The following is a 13,913-nucleotide window of genomic DNA, read 5'->3' as shown; positions in this document are numbered from 1 at the left end:
GATACCTTAAGCCTTTTTAAAAAAAAAAGCTCATGACATTTCTACACATCTAGTTAGGAGCATTTGATTCATTTCGATCATAGCATCCTAATTATTTGACATAAGCATAACATTTAGTTAGGAGCATTAGATCCATTTCAATCATAGCATCCTAATTATTTGGCATAAACATAGATACATGAAACTGATTTTACAAATCATGTTCCTCAGAGGACAGTGCAGTGGAATCGGTGAATTATCTCCCTAAGAAGTAGGGTAACAAGCTAAATTTAAAGATCTTAACCCCTTAAGAGTAGGGAAACATATCGAAGACGAAGGTCCTTAACCTCCTAAGCAGTAGGGTAACAGGCTAAATTGACAGATCTTGTCCCCCTAAGCAATAGGGAAACAGATCGAAAGTGACAGACCTTAAACCCCTAAGCAGTAGGGTAACAGGTTGAATTACAGATCTTGTCTCCCTAAGCAGTAGTAGAGCAGATCGAAGACGAAGGGCCTTAACCCCTTAAGCAGTAGGGTAACAGGCTAAATTTACTAATCTTGTCTCCCTAAGCAGTAGTGGAGCAAATCGAAGACGAAGGGCCTTAAACCCTTAACCAGTAGGGTAACAGGCTAAATTTACAAATCTTGTCTCCCTAAGCAGTGGTGGAATAGATCAAAGGTTAAGAGCCTTAAACCCCTAAGCAGTAGGGTAACAGGCTGAATTTACAGATCTTAACCCCCTAAGCAGTAGGGAAACAGATCGAAGATGATAGATCTTAATCCCCTAAGCAGTAGGGAAACAGATCGAAGGTGATGGATCTTAACCCTTAAGCAGAAGGGAAACAGATCAAAGGCGATGGGCCTTAAACCCTTAAGCAGTAGGGTAACAGGCTGAATTATAGATCTTAACCCCCTAAGCACTAGGGAAACAGATCAAAGACAATGTGCCTTAAACCCCTAAGCAGTAGGGTAACAGACTGAAAATTACAGATCTTGCCTCCTTGAAGTTACAGTGGAGCAGATTAAAGACGGCGAATCTTGCCTTCTTAAAGTTACAGTGAAGCAGATTTAAGCCACCATCCTATCTCCCTAAGCAGTAGTAGAGTAGGTTGAAGATTGCAGATCTTGCCTCCTTGAAGTTGTAGTGGAGCAGATCGAAGACGGCGAATCTTGCCTTCCTGAAGTTACAGTGAAGTAGATTTAAGCCACCATCCTATCTCCCTAAGCAGTAGTGGAGTAGGCTGAAGATTGTAGATCTTGCCTCCCTGAAGTTGTAGTGGAGCAGATCGAAGAAGGCGAATCTTGCCTTCCTGAAGTTGCAGTGAAGCAGATTTAAGCCACCATCCTATCTCCCTAAGCAGTAGTGGGGTAGGCTAAAGATTGCAGATCTTGTCTCCCTGAATTTGTAGTAGAAGACGATGAGCCTTAACCCTCTAAGCAGTAGGGTAATAGGCCAGAAATTGTATATCTTATCTCCCTAAGCAGTAGTGGAGCAGATTGATCTTATTTCTTTGAAGTTGCAGTGGAACAGATCAAAGCTACGAGTTACAAGTCCTATACCTCTGAAGTTGCAGCAGGGTCGAATCAAATTCTCTATATTGCGGCAAAGCAGATGAAAGGTACAAATCTATACCTCTGAAGTTGCAGTGGGTTAGAACGAGGCTACTTGAAAAAGAGAAGTACCGAAGAAGCAAGATCTTACAAGACCAGATAGATTTGGCCTATTTTAAAGTCTTTGCTTCATTCTCATTACATGATAATGAGCAAAGAGGGGCAGCTATATTGGGCCAAATCTGTCCAGGCCCAACAACCTAAACCCTAGCCCAAACAAAAAAAAGCAAATAAAGAAAATCAAAATTTTCTAAAACCCTAGCCGCCGTACCAGTATACCCATCTTGCTGCCACCACCAACTTTCTGCCATCCCTGCAAAACAGACCAAGAAGAGTAGATAAACACAACACGCAAACAGTAGCAGAAACATTTTTTATATTTGTAATCGGCTTTAAAAGGCTGAATGATGAATGTAAAAAATGGGGGAAAGAATAGATTGTATTTTAGGGGGGATTTTTCTAACAAAAATTGTATTGAACACGAAAAAGAAATAAAAAAGAAAGAAAGTCAGTTTCAAAAAAGTGATTTTCGACTTAAATTTTCTATAGTTTTGAGTTTTCTTGAGTTTTATTTTCCTTTTGGACTTTCGTTTTCGTAAAAGTAGAAAAGACAAGGAGAACGAAGTTTTACCTTGTAAATATGCCGTGAAACCTCTTCTGCTTCGCTGAGATCGAAGTATAAAGAGGATCTCAAGGCTGAAAGAGAAGAACCCCGAGGCTTAAGCATGTTGGTCGCCGTTCACGGTGGCAGATCGTCACTTAAGAGGGAAGCATAGGGTTCGGCTGAGGGAAATGAAATGGGGAGGTTAGGGTTCTATTTTTGGTTCAGCCAAATGAAGCAGGGGAAAGACTTGAGGTTTTTTTTCTTTGATTTGTTCTTAAGTGGCTGAATGTATTTTAAGGTTTTAGGCTTGATTTTGTTTAGCTAATGAAACGACACCGTTTGGTGATAGGGTATAATTCCAAATGGGTCCCTATGATGTGTTGTGTACTTTAATTTGGTCCTTATACGTTTATTTCTTATTCTTTTTACCTCTGATTTTATTTTTGTTTTGATTGAGTCCCTATTTCATCCAATTTTAACCCTTTTTTATTTATTTATTCGTTTATTTTATTATTCTATATTAAATTATTTCTTATTTATATTAAGTTATTTTATTATATATTTTTAATATATATATTATCTTTTACATATTATTTATTTTAAACCCTTTTTAAATAAGATTTAAAATTTGTTGTGCCTTTTATTTTTATTTTATTTTATTTATGCTAAAAAGGGGTCATTTTATTTTCTAAGATTATTATTTATTTAAAAGGTATGATTTATTTTATACTAATATATATATATTATCAATCTTAAAATTGGCCATAAATTGTTTTGTTATTTATTTTCATATCATTTTTTATATATATTCTTAGTTTACTTTTACATCCGATTTTTTTCCCCTTATATAAGGTTTTATTTGATTTCTTATTTTTATCCTATTTATGTATATATTTTTAATATCACATTATTCATATATTTTTATATTATCCCATGAAAATACTTTCAATACTACATTATGCATATATTTTTGTCTATATTATGTATATACTTTTAATACTCAATACTATTATTATGAATATGTTCTTGGTATATGTATGTATATATATATTTCTTTATTCATATATTATTATCATTATTTTTCACTTTATATTACACTATTTTTATTTTTGTACATACTTTTAATATCATTATTATATATAAATTTTTAATATATATATGTGTATATTTATGTAATATTTTTTTTTTCAATATTATTATTTCTAGTGTGTATATATTATGTATATATTTTTAATACTACGTATACATTTTTATTTCTATTATTACGTATATATTTTAATACATATATGTATATATTTATATATCGTTATTATTAGTTATTTTTTATTATTACTATTTTCATTAAATATTGTACATATATTTTTAATCTAGTATTATATGTTTTATATATATATATGTTCCCTACTATTTCATATTTACATTATTACTATCATGTTTAATACCATATGTTATTATCGTTTTATACTATTATTATTTATATTATTATTATTATTATTATCATTCTAGTTATCATTGCCATTTTTGTTGTTCCATGTTTTATTCATTTTTATTTATTCGTTAATTTACTTATATATTCGATCATTTCATTTTCCTCATGTATTTGTTTATAGTTACATATGACTAGCCTTGCTATTATTTCACCTCTTATAATTGCTCATGTTATTGTTATTGACACTATCGCACTTATTATTACGTATTAGCACCATAATTTGCTTTTATGTTTTACTATAAATAACGTTATATTTTTACTCAATACATTAAAAAATTCTTTCATAAAAGTAATATTCCGTATTTGGTAATTCGAAACAATCGTGCCTTAACTCACTGGGTTTCGATTTCTTCTCATTTTACCTAAATAACGGAATATTATTTTTAATCAATACGAGTTTTAAAAAAATTCTTATTTTCGGAGATACGAGGTGTGGTGCCCTAACTTACCGAGTATGACATTTTGTTACCTCGAAATAAGGTCTTTCGCAAATAAAGGCAATATTCGGTGTTCGAAAATTCGAGGAAACGTGCCCTAACTTACTGAGTTTCGATTTTTCTCGTTCACCCTAGCTAACCGAATATCCTTTTCAAAAAAGTTAAAATACATGAATTTTAAATAAAGGCAAGCTCATTCTCAAAGTTCGAGATGACGTGTCCTAACTTACTGGGTGTGACATTTTATTACTTCGAGATGAGAGAGTCCTTAACATCCGTTTTAATTTATTCGATCATTTTTAAATCAACATTAATACAAAGAGGGATTGTATTTTAAATTCTTTCAAGTTTTCAAATCTTCGACACTAAGACACTAATTAATCAACTAGGTACCAATTATGGGCGTATCGAGGGTGCTAATCCTTCCTTGTGCGTAACCGACTCCCGAACCTGTTTTCTTGATTTGCGTGAACCAAAATCGTTATTTAAATAAATCAAATTATTTATTAAAAACAACCACTTTTATGAGGTGACCCGATCAAACCTCATCAAAAAAGATTGGTGGCGACTCCTCTATTCATTTTCATTTTCAAAATTTAAGCCAATTCTAGTTTTTCAAAAAATGGTTACCACACTTTATATTTATATAGTTGAAATTCAATAATTATGGAAACAGAAAACCATAAAATTACGCACGCTGGATTAATTTAATCCTATATATTATGATGGAACAGTGGAATGAAATTTATCAGTAGTGTTACGACATATTGGACAAGCAGGATTTAATTTCAACCACTCATCAACATGAAAATAATGCTCGGAATAGTCCTTAATTTTTCATGAGCTTGGTATTCACGAAGGCATATTGTGCAAGTATTGCCACTTGGCCTCGGTAATCGCCGGCTTTCACCAAGCAAGGTTACTGGATAGGAATCGATACTTGGTCCGTTAAGCCCTTTGGCATCAGCAGCAGCTGATCAACGTGGGACGACGACTGGAACGGAGATTTCCAGATTATGCTGTTGATGCTATGACAACAAACCCTAGGAGGCATAAGAGGGGTATTCCCACTCCAAAAATTAAACAGAGTTTAGCTTTTCTTGAAATTCCTGTAGAAGTGAAAAGAATAATATTTATGATTCCGATAGTTACTTGTGGAATAATACAAGACAATGTGCTATTTTCACGTCTATGTTTTGGCTTAAATGATTGGTGTATAATTTTTTTAAAAAATTCTAAATAATTTTTACTTGAATGTGCAAAATAAATAAATAATTGTATGAACAGAGTAAAAAGAATTTAGGTTAAATTTTTGTATTAGTCCATATATCATTCGCAAGTTACGTATCTAATCATTGTACTCTAATTTTATCAAATTTAATTTTTGTATTTTTGAAAATTTAAGCTTCTAGTCATGACTTAAATAGTACTAGTTAAATTCATTAGGTCAACTTCTACTGTTAGTCTTGTACTATGTATAAATTATGTATTTAGTACTTATTTTCTACTTTAATTATTTTTAGACTATATTATTTGAAATTTGAAATTTTAGTGATTGCTAAATTTATTAACTAAAGTGACATGATTTTTCTATTAATATTATGTAATAATAATAATTTAATATGACATTACAGTACATATAATAATATATTTGTTGTGTAAAATTTTGCAAATGATAAAATTTAACTAATAAATTTAATGGAACTCGAGAAGTAGCCCATTGGCTGAAAGAGAGTTCACTTATACTCATGAGCAGGGTTCAATCCACAAATTCTCCCGTGTGGTGGTTAGTGTTTGTCTATGCGAGTTTGAAACTGTATTATATAAAAAAATTAATAAATTTAATGATAGATCTATTTTAATTTTTATTATTAGGTGAAGACACATGACTATATTACTTCTATTTGTGAAGTTTTTTTCTTTTTTAAATTTATCGAGAATGAACGAATTAATTTTTAAGTATCCAAAGCTAAAATTATTTAGCGTGAGCGTTTGTTCGAATCGAGTGAAAAAATTTTAAATTAATCAAGTTGACGAGTTCTATTTTATCATCTTTACTCGATTTGAAATTTTTTTTGAATCGAATCGAGTGAAATAAATTTCGAGTTAAGTTGAATTGAGTGAAGTTGTTCGAGTTAAATTAAAAAATTAAACATGTTAAATTAAAATTTTGTTACAATATAACTAATTCTATATTAGAGCACATAAATTAGAAACCATATATATTTGAAATTTTTTTCAAAGCAAAATAAGAAGAAAAAAATACTTTAATAAGATAAACTTGAATAGTTAATTAACTTATTTAGGTTCCAAAATTATTATTTTAGAAAAAAAATATTTTTTTAACTTTTTTAAATATCCTTTAGAACGTTTTTAGAATTTTTATTTTTTTAAATTTATAATTTTTTAGAAAATATAAATGTTGGAATTTTATGAATATTTTAAATTTTAAAAATTATTTTGAATTATTTTGTAATTTTTGTTGAGGGACTAATTTGTTCATTTTCAAAATTGACAAGGACCAAAAAGATATTTACACAAATTTATTATTCGAATTATTCAAGTTATTTGAATTGTAAAATTTAACTTGACTCGAATAAAATTTGAAAAAGCTAAATAATTGGGTTTGATTTTTAAAAATCAATTTTTTATTACTTTTTCTAATCGAATGAATTTTGGTCACCTAAAAATCACTGGAGCACTGGATATCCATAGCCGTATCACTCTTGAGCATGCAATTCCCACCGCCAGTTCACAAGACATTCAATCGGGTTCATTCCAAGTTAATCTCATACAGAATCCCAAGCTGGAACTAAAACCCTACATATCAAGCTGATTCTCTAAAATGGCCACCCCAGAAAAAGTTTCTCCGCTAAGACAAGAAATGTACCTTACTTCGGGAAGTTGTTTCGATATTGCACCATTTGAGCTATTTAGAAACACATAGCTTTCTGGATATTCAAGCTTAAAAGGAGTACCAGAGAGGTTAAGACCCTTAAGGAGACGCCTTGGGGTGCAATAATTAGGATCGTTGATCCATATACCTTGATACAAATAATCGATATTTTCGACTATGAATTCACCGGAAAATGTAAGGATGAGAATTGCTTTAGTCTATTTTTTTGCGTGAGAGATTGAAACGAGGATAGCCACAACGATCAGGTTGATTGCTAAGACGAAAAGGGAAGTGAATCCATCGATCCCCACATGAAAAACTGAACAAATTCCAGCGCTTGTTGATGGTTGAAATGATAGTAAAATGGAGACGACTATGAAGAAGATAATTTGGAAAAGTGCCATCTAAAGTGGTGCTAAAATGAAAGCTATACCAAGATCTTGTTGGATTTTTAAGCTTTCATAATGATAAGTAAAAACAGAAACGTTAAAAGAAATTTTTTTTATAGAAACATTAAAAGAATTTTAATTATATATGATCTAAAGAAAATGAGACGATGTCATTTTCATGCTTAATGGAAATGGGAAAGCAAAAGAATTCTATAAAATTTTTATGGTAAATTACACAGTTAGTCAATAAATAATGGGTAAGTTTTCGTTTCGGCCACTTTAACTAAAACAAGTTACAATTTGTCATTGAACTATTTGAAAGTTTTCATTTAAGTAACTGAATTATTTAAAAAATTTTATTTAAGTCACTGAGTTGTTAAAATTTTTTTTAAAAGAAGTTTCATCAGAGAGCTCCAAGCAACAATTTGACAATCGATATAGTGGATCAGTATCTATCGACGAGTAGAACAATATACCTTAGCTTAGGTCTTAGTCAATCTAATGGTCAATGTTGGAGATTGGAAAAAAAAGTTTGAATTTTGATTCGCATGTTCATAACGTCTAAAGTTGTTTCATGAAAAAAAATTGAACCTTAGAAAAAAAGGGAAAAAAAGTTTTTGATTGGTGCAAATAATATGAATAGAGAAAGCCATATAACATCGACTTTAACAACCCAATTACTTAAATGAAATTTTTTGAATAGTTTAGTAACCAAATTGTAATATTTTTTACCAAAATGTAAACTTACTCATTATTTAGCAACTAACAATATAATTTACCCAAACTTTTAACGCGTTTAACTTTTTTGTGGTCATATTTTATTTGTTTAATTATTTTTATGGAATTAAAAAAAAATCTGTGGTAGGATTCCTGGCAAATGATGAACTTGGTTTATTTGGAATTTTAATAGGTCAAAGAGATGAAAAATGAAGCTTTAGATAAAGATAAATTAGCAATCAAGCATGTCATGTTAGATTTGTAAAATAAATCTAAAATAAAATTGAATAAATCAGGATCTATCATGTCAAATCATCAAGAACAAAATTAGATGCGGAAGCGTATCTGAATCTAGGAATTCCTTGAAGTTTTATCGGATCTTGAGGATTTGATCTTCCAAGCACACAAGAAATTCAGAGAATATCTGCTCTCTTTTTCCTAATGATGGGATATTAGAAAAGATATATATTGTGTATAATTCGAGGACCATAACCCTAATATTTATAACCTTAGCATATTAGTTCTAATCAAATATGTGTAGAAAATCTAGTAATTGAGTTCTAATCAAATTCTATAATGATAGGCTAATTAGAATTTGATTAGAACTCAATTATTAGAGTATCTACACATATTTGACCCATACTTTATTTAATAATTAAAGCCTAATAAAATTTTAACCAAATTAGATCACTTTTAATTTGGGCTAATCTATCATGATAGTAAATATAACATGTAATTACCCGTATTATATATGTGATATCCTTATTTTCCAGCAATCTCTTGCTTGGACCGCATATATATACTAATTACTCTATAATTACATGTTATTATATAACCTTAAGAGCTCAAAATTTTACTATCATATCCAAAAGGTATTCCGAACAATCTCGTCCATTAATTATGTTAACATAGAACCAAAACGACTTTCGTCACATATATCGTAACTAAATCCATCCATGATCACATATATTAATGCAACCAAATGAAATAGATCAAGTATGGATGTGTAGCATGGAAATTACATGCAATATGATCTAAACATATCTATTTCCAACTGGTCCTCCTTAGTGAGATCAAACCTTACTAAAATCATAGTGTAAATAGACCAAATAAACTTTATTTTTGCAGAAAATAAACTTAATATCTTTAGACTGAAAACTAAAAATGTGTCTATAACATAAAAGCATTTAAAAGTACAAACTCCCACTAAAACCAAATATCTTTAAATGATATTACACCCATATGAGCAATGTGCTCATGAAAAACCTTGGGTATAGTCCCTTAGTAAGCAGATCCGCAATTATTGACTTTTTCCTAATATGCTTTATAGACACCTAACAACTTTGAGCTTTTACTTTAACAACCAGGAACTTAAAGTTTATGTGTTTTGACTTTGATCTGCTCTCATTACAGCAAAACATGCTTTTAGCAACGTTTTTTTAGGCCTTTAGCGGCACTTTTACAAGCACCGCAAAAAACACCGCTAAAGACAACTCCGCTAAAATTTGCGGCATTTATGTAAAAAAACACCGTTAAAGAACATGACATTTAGCGGCATTTTTGAGAAAGCGCCGCTAAAGAACTTGACCTCTAGCGGTGCTTTCCATACAAAATCCGCTAAAGAACATGACCTTTAGCGGCGCTTCCCGTACAAACGTCGCTAAAGAACATGACCTTTAGCGGTGCTTACCAAACAAACGCCGCTAAAGAACGTGACCTTTGGCGGCTCTTTTCACACAAACGCCGCTAAAGAACGTGATCTTTGGCGGTGCTTTTCTCAAAAACGCCGCTAAAGAACATGACCTATAGCGGCACTTTTCATACAAACGCCGCTAAAGAACATGATTTTTAGCGGCGCTTTTCTAAAAAACGCCACTAATTTTAGCAAATTTCTAACATCTTATTTTCATTCATATACAACCCTTCCTGTAACATCAAAATCCAACCAATAACAGCAAATCTAAATGATACCTCAAAAATCCAAAATGAAAGATATATTATCTAAATTAATAAATCAAATAACAAAATATTCTTACAGTAATGTTAAAAGTTATATTGTTAAAACATTCTTACAATAAGAAAAAAACGTCTAAGATGGTGGATTTTGCGACTGCTGAAACATCTTCATCATATTCTGAAGCTATAGATGGAGTTCGTTGTATTTTCTGTTTTGCTCTGCTTCCCTCGCTGCTGCTTCCACTTTAAGTTGAGCAATTTGCTCAACTGTGCTTACTTGCATATGAGCCATCTGGTCTCTTAACCTCTGAACTTCAGCTTGAGCTTGACTCCCCGTAGGCATGTATTGCTGCGAGCTGGATCCAAAATATTGGGTTGGGTTAACACCAGATCCTTGAAATCAAACCCGACCATACCTTTCAGGACCCAAAACTTCAGTAATAATTCTGTTATCAATGTCCCCAAGATTAAAAGAACTATCACTTGAAGCAATCGCTTCATACCGCCTTTTTATCTTTAGTTTATCCTAATAAATCAATCAAAGAGTTAGAAACGAAATATATAATAAAAACAAACACAACATAACTTAACATTATTTAAAACTACTAACGATGAATATACCGTTATAATTAAACCATTATGATTAAACATTATAAATATTTAAAATAAATCAAATTTTATTAAGTAAATATACTATAATTTCTCCAGCTTCAGAAGTCATTGGAGATCCATCTTTCTTCCTATGTGTAATGTCAAAAAGCTGAAGGTTTAATAGAAAAAATTAATATTTGACACAATTAATAAATTCAAAATACCTCGGCCTCAGCTACACAAGCAATACTTTTCGACCTTGCTGTGTGCGTGAATTTTTGTTTTTGCCTGCTGCTTGTTCCAACTCACTCACGGTCCTATATTATGAAATTATTATTACGTATATAGTCAATACTATCAACCAAAATAATTATAAGAGTTTGGAAGTATGTAATACCTCTCATTTCTTTGAATTCCAGAATCTAACCACATCTTCTCATTGGTACCTCAGCATTTTCGGTGGGACATTTCGCAATTTCTCTTCGAGGCTTATATCTTTCTTAAAATATTCTTTTTTTAAAGTGCTTTTATGGTCTCTCCATTTTTTCCCAATGCCTTCTTGATATAAGCATCCGAGACCTTTAAAGCAAATCTCTTCTAAAAAAACACAAGTTTAGAAAATAAATATAAATGAAACTTAAACCAAAGTATTATAAATTACATTAATGTTTTGTTACCTTAATATTATCGAGAGCTTGATTTTTGTTACTATCAGGCATTTGATGCCATGATTCGTAGTTGATAGGCAACATATTGGCATTTCGTGCTATAATGCCCAAACATCCTGCTAAAAGTCTAGCTTCTGATCCAACAGGCTGACCAAGATTGTTTCTAGATACTTTGACACGCTCGACAAGATTTAACTTATATAAATCTTTTAGTAGCATACGTCCTCAAGATCTGCGTGACCCACCGCTTTCAGCTGAAAAATGGTATATTATAATATATAAATTTGAAAAAGAAATTAATAATAAAAGTCAACACACATGTAAATTAAATTTAACATTACTTTGAATTTCTGCAGGCTCGTCAGGTGTTTCCGGAACATTCGAAGTTCCAATAGCAGTTTGTTGTTCACTATTTGTTTCTTTTGAATTTGGAGTATTCTGAAAAATACTTAGATCTCTTTTTTCTGTAATACACAAAAAATAGTTGAAATTTTAGTAACTAATTACAACAATAATAGTACATATAAAATAGTTGAAATATTTAACAAGACTAAGATTTAAATTATAATATTACATATAATTAAAAAATCGTAAAATGTTATTCATAATTCGTAAACATCTTCATCGACATCCTAGCGAACCCATTGAAATTGTGTACTAGTACTAGGGATATTTTAGTTTTGTTCTTGAAAAGAGAAAGTTTCTGATCTTTCGACAATGTCATCTCTACTTTCATTGCCCATGTCAAACAAGTCTCTAGGGGTGTTTCGGAGTACAACATACCAACCCTTATCAGTTGGATCTTTCGAATAAAAAACTTGTTTCACTTGAGAAGAAAATACATACGGCCTGTCTATTAATTGTTGTCCAGTGTGTATCAAGCGAGAGAAATTCACCATTGTAAAACCAAATTGATCTTTTTTAATTTCGCGAGCAGTATTAACATCAGCCCAATCACATCGAAATAAGACAACCTTCCATTTTCCATAGTAATCCAACTCAATAATGTTAGTAAGAAGTCTGTAATACTTCACATTTCCCTCAACAAGATTACTGTCCCTAGCACTAGCATAACTTGTAATTAAAGAATTAACAACAATTCCACAATTTTCAGTTCTCCTCAATCTCTCGTGATATTTTGTATGAAATCTGAATCCATTGATAAGGAAGACACTATATCTTTTTACTACTCTATTCGGACCTTGGGAAAGCCATTTAACTTCGTCATTGACGTCCTTCCTACTCCAAACCTATTGAATCGAAAGTAATTGAGTAATTATAAATGTTATGAGAATACATTATTATTTGTCAATGAAAGCTTCAATTGTATACCATTTGGCTTAACCATTCATGAAAAGATTCTGTGAATAACTTATTTGTGACAGCCCTAATGTGACCCTAGTCGGAAAGTGGTTTCGGGACCACAAAACCGAGTCATAAAAATAATTAACCGTCATATTTGATGCTTATTATATGTGAATATGAATGTGTGGAAGTTTCATACTTTAATTTGGTCAGTATATGTGAAATTTATTAGTAGGGACTTATGTGAGACAATTTAGAAATGTGCTAGGCAAATGCTAAAGTGGCCTATTAATGTATGTGGGAAAGTGCTTGTACTTGCATGTCAATTTAGCCAAACTATAGGTAGTGGCCGGCCATGCTACAAATTATATAATCAAATGTGAATTTTCTATTAACTTTAAATAGCTAGATGCCATATTAGTATGGAGGATGTAATAAAATAAAGAAATGATAATTAAAGGAAGAAAATGGGTGAAAGAAACAAAGTCTTCATCCATGTTTCTTCCTAGCCGATTCTAAAGAAAGAAAAGAACAAGAGCATTCGGTGATCTTGAACTCAAAACAAGGTGAGTAGTTCATGCTAATTCTTGAAATTTTCGTATATTTTGAGTTAGTTCTTAAGTTCTTTACTTAACCCATGACCAAAATTTGAAATGGTGTGGTGTCTTGAGTATTCGGTTTTAGTAATTATAGGATGAGATTGGGTTATAGTCTTTATGTTTTATGAAGAATTGTTGAAGAGAAAATGTTCAAGAAATGGTTGTTGTTCATGTTATTTGGATGAAAAAGAAAATGGTAGTTAGGTGAAGTAGAGTCTAACAAAGGAGCACATATGTGCATTAGTTGCTAAATGGAGAAAAATCGGCTAACAAGTTGTGTATTAAGGCCGAATATGATTTTGGATATTATTGGGCAATGTATGTGTTTTGAATTGATGGAATGGAGAGGATGCTTTAATTGTGTTATGAACAATTATATGTTAAATTAAGGTTTGCTAAGCTAGCTATTGAGGTGAAATGCAAATGTTAGTATTTGATTTGGTAATAATCTGCTTGGGGACAGCAGCAGTAAGGTGATTTTGGAAAATCGCCATAATTTTTAGGAGTTGAGTTAGAAGCTAAATAAATTATGTCATTAAATCTTGAAGAGTCTAGTTTCTTACAAAAGAAACTATAAAAACAAAAGAGTTACCGATCTTGAGATATTTGAAATATTGTGGGGCTGAGTCAAAATGACTACTAGATTTCCTGTTCTGTTTTTATAAAATCAGT

The sequence above is a fragment of the Gossypium hirsutum genome, chromosome A02 (assembly GCF_007990345.1).
Source record: "Gossypium hirsutum isolate 1008001.06 chromosome A02, Gossypium_hirsutum_v2.1, whole genome shotgun sequence".
Classification (NCBI taxonomy): domain Eukaryota; kingdom Viridiplantae; phylum Streptophyta; class Magnoliopsida; order Malvales; family Malvaceae; genus Gossypium; species Gossypium hirsutum.
This window is presented reverse-complemented; position numbering follows the sequence as displayed.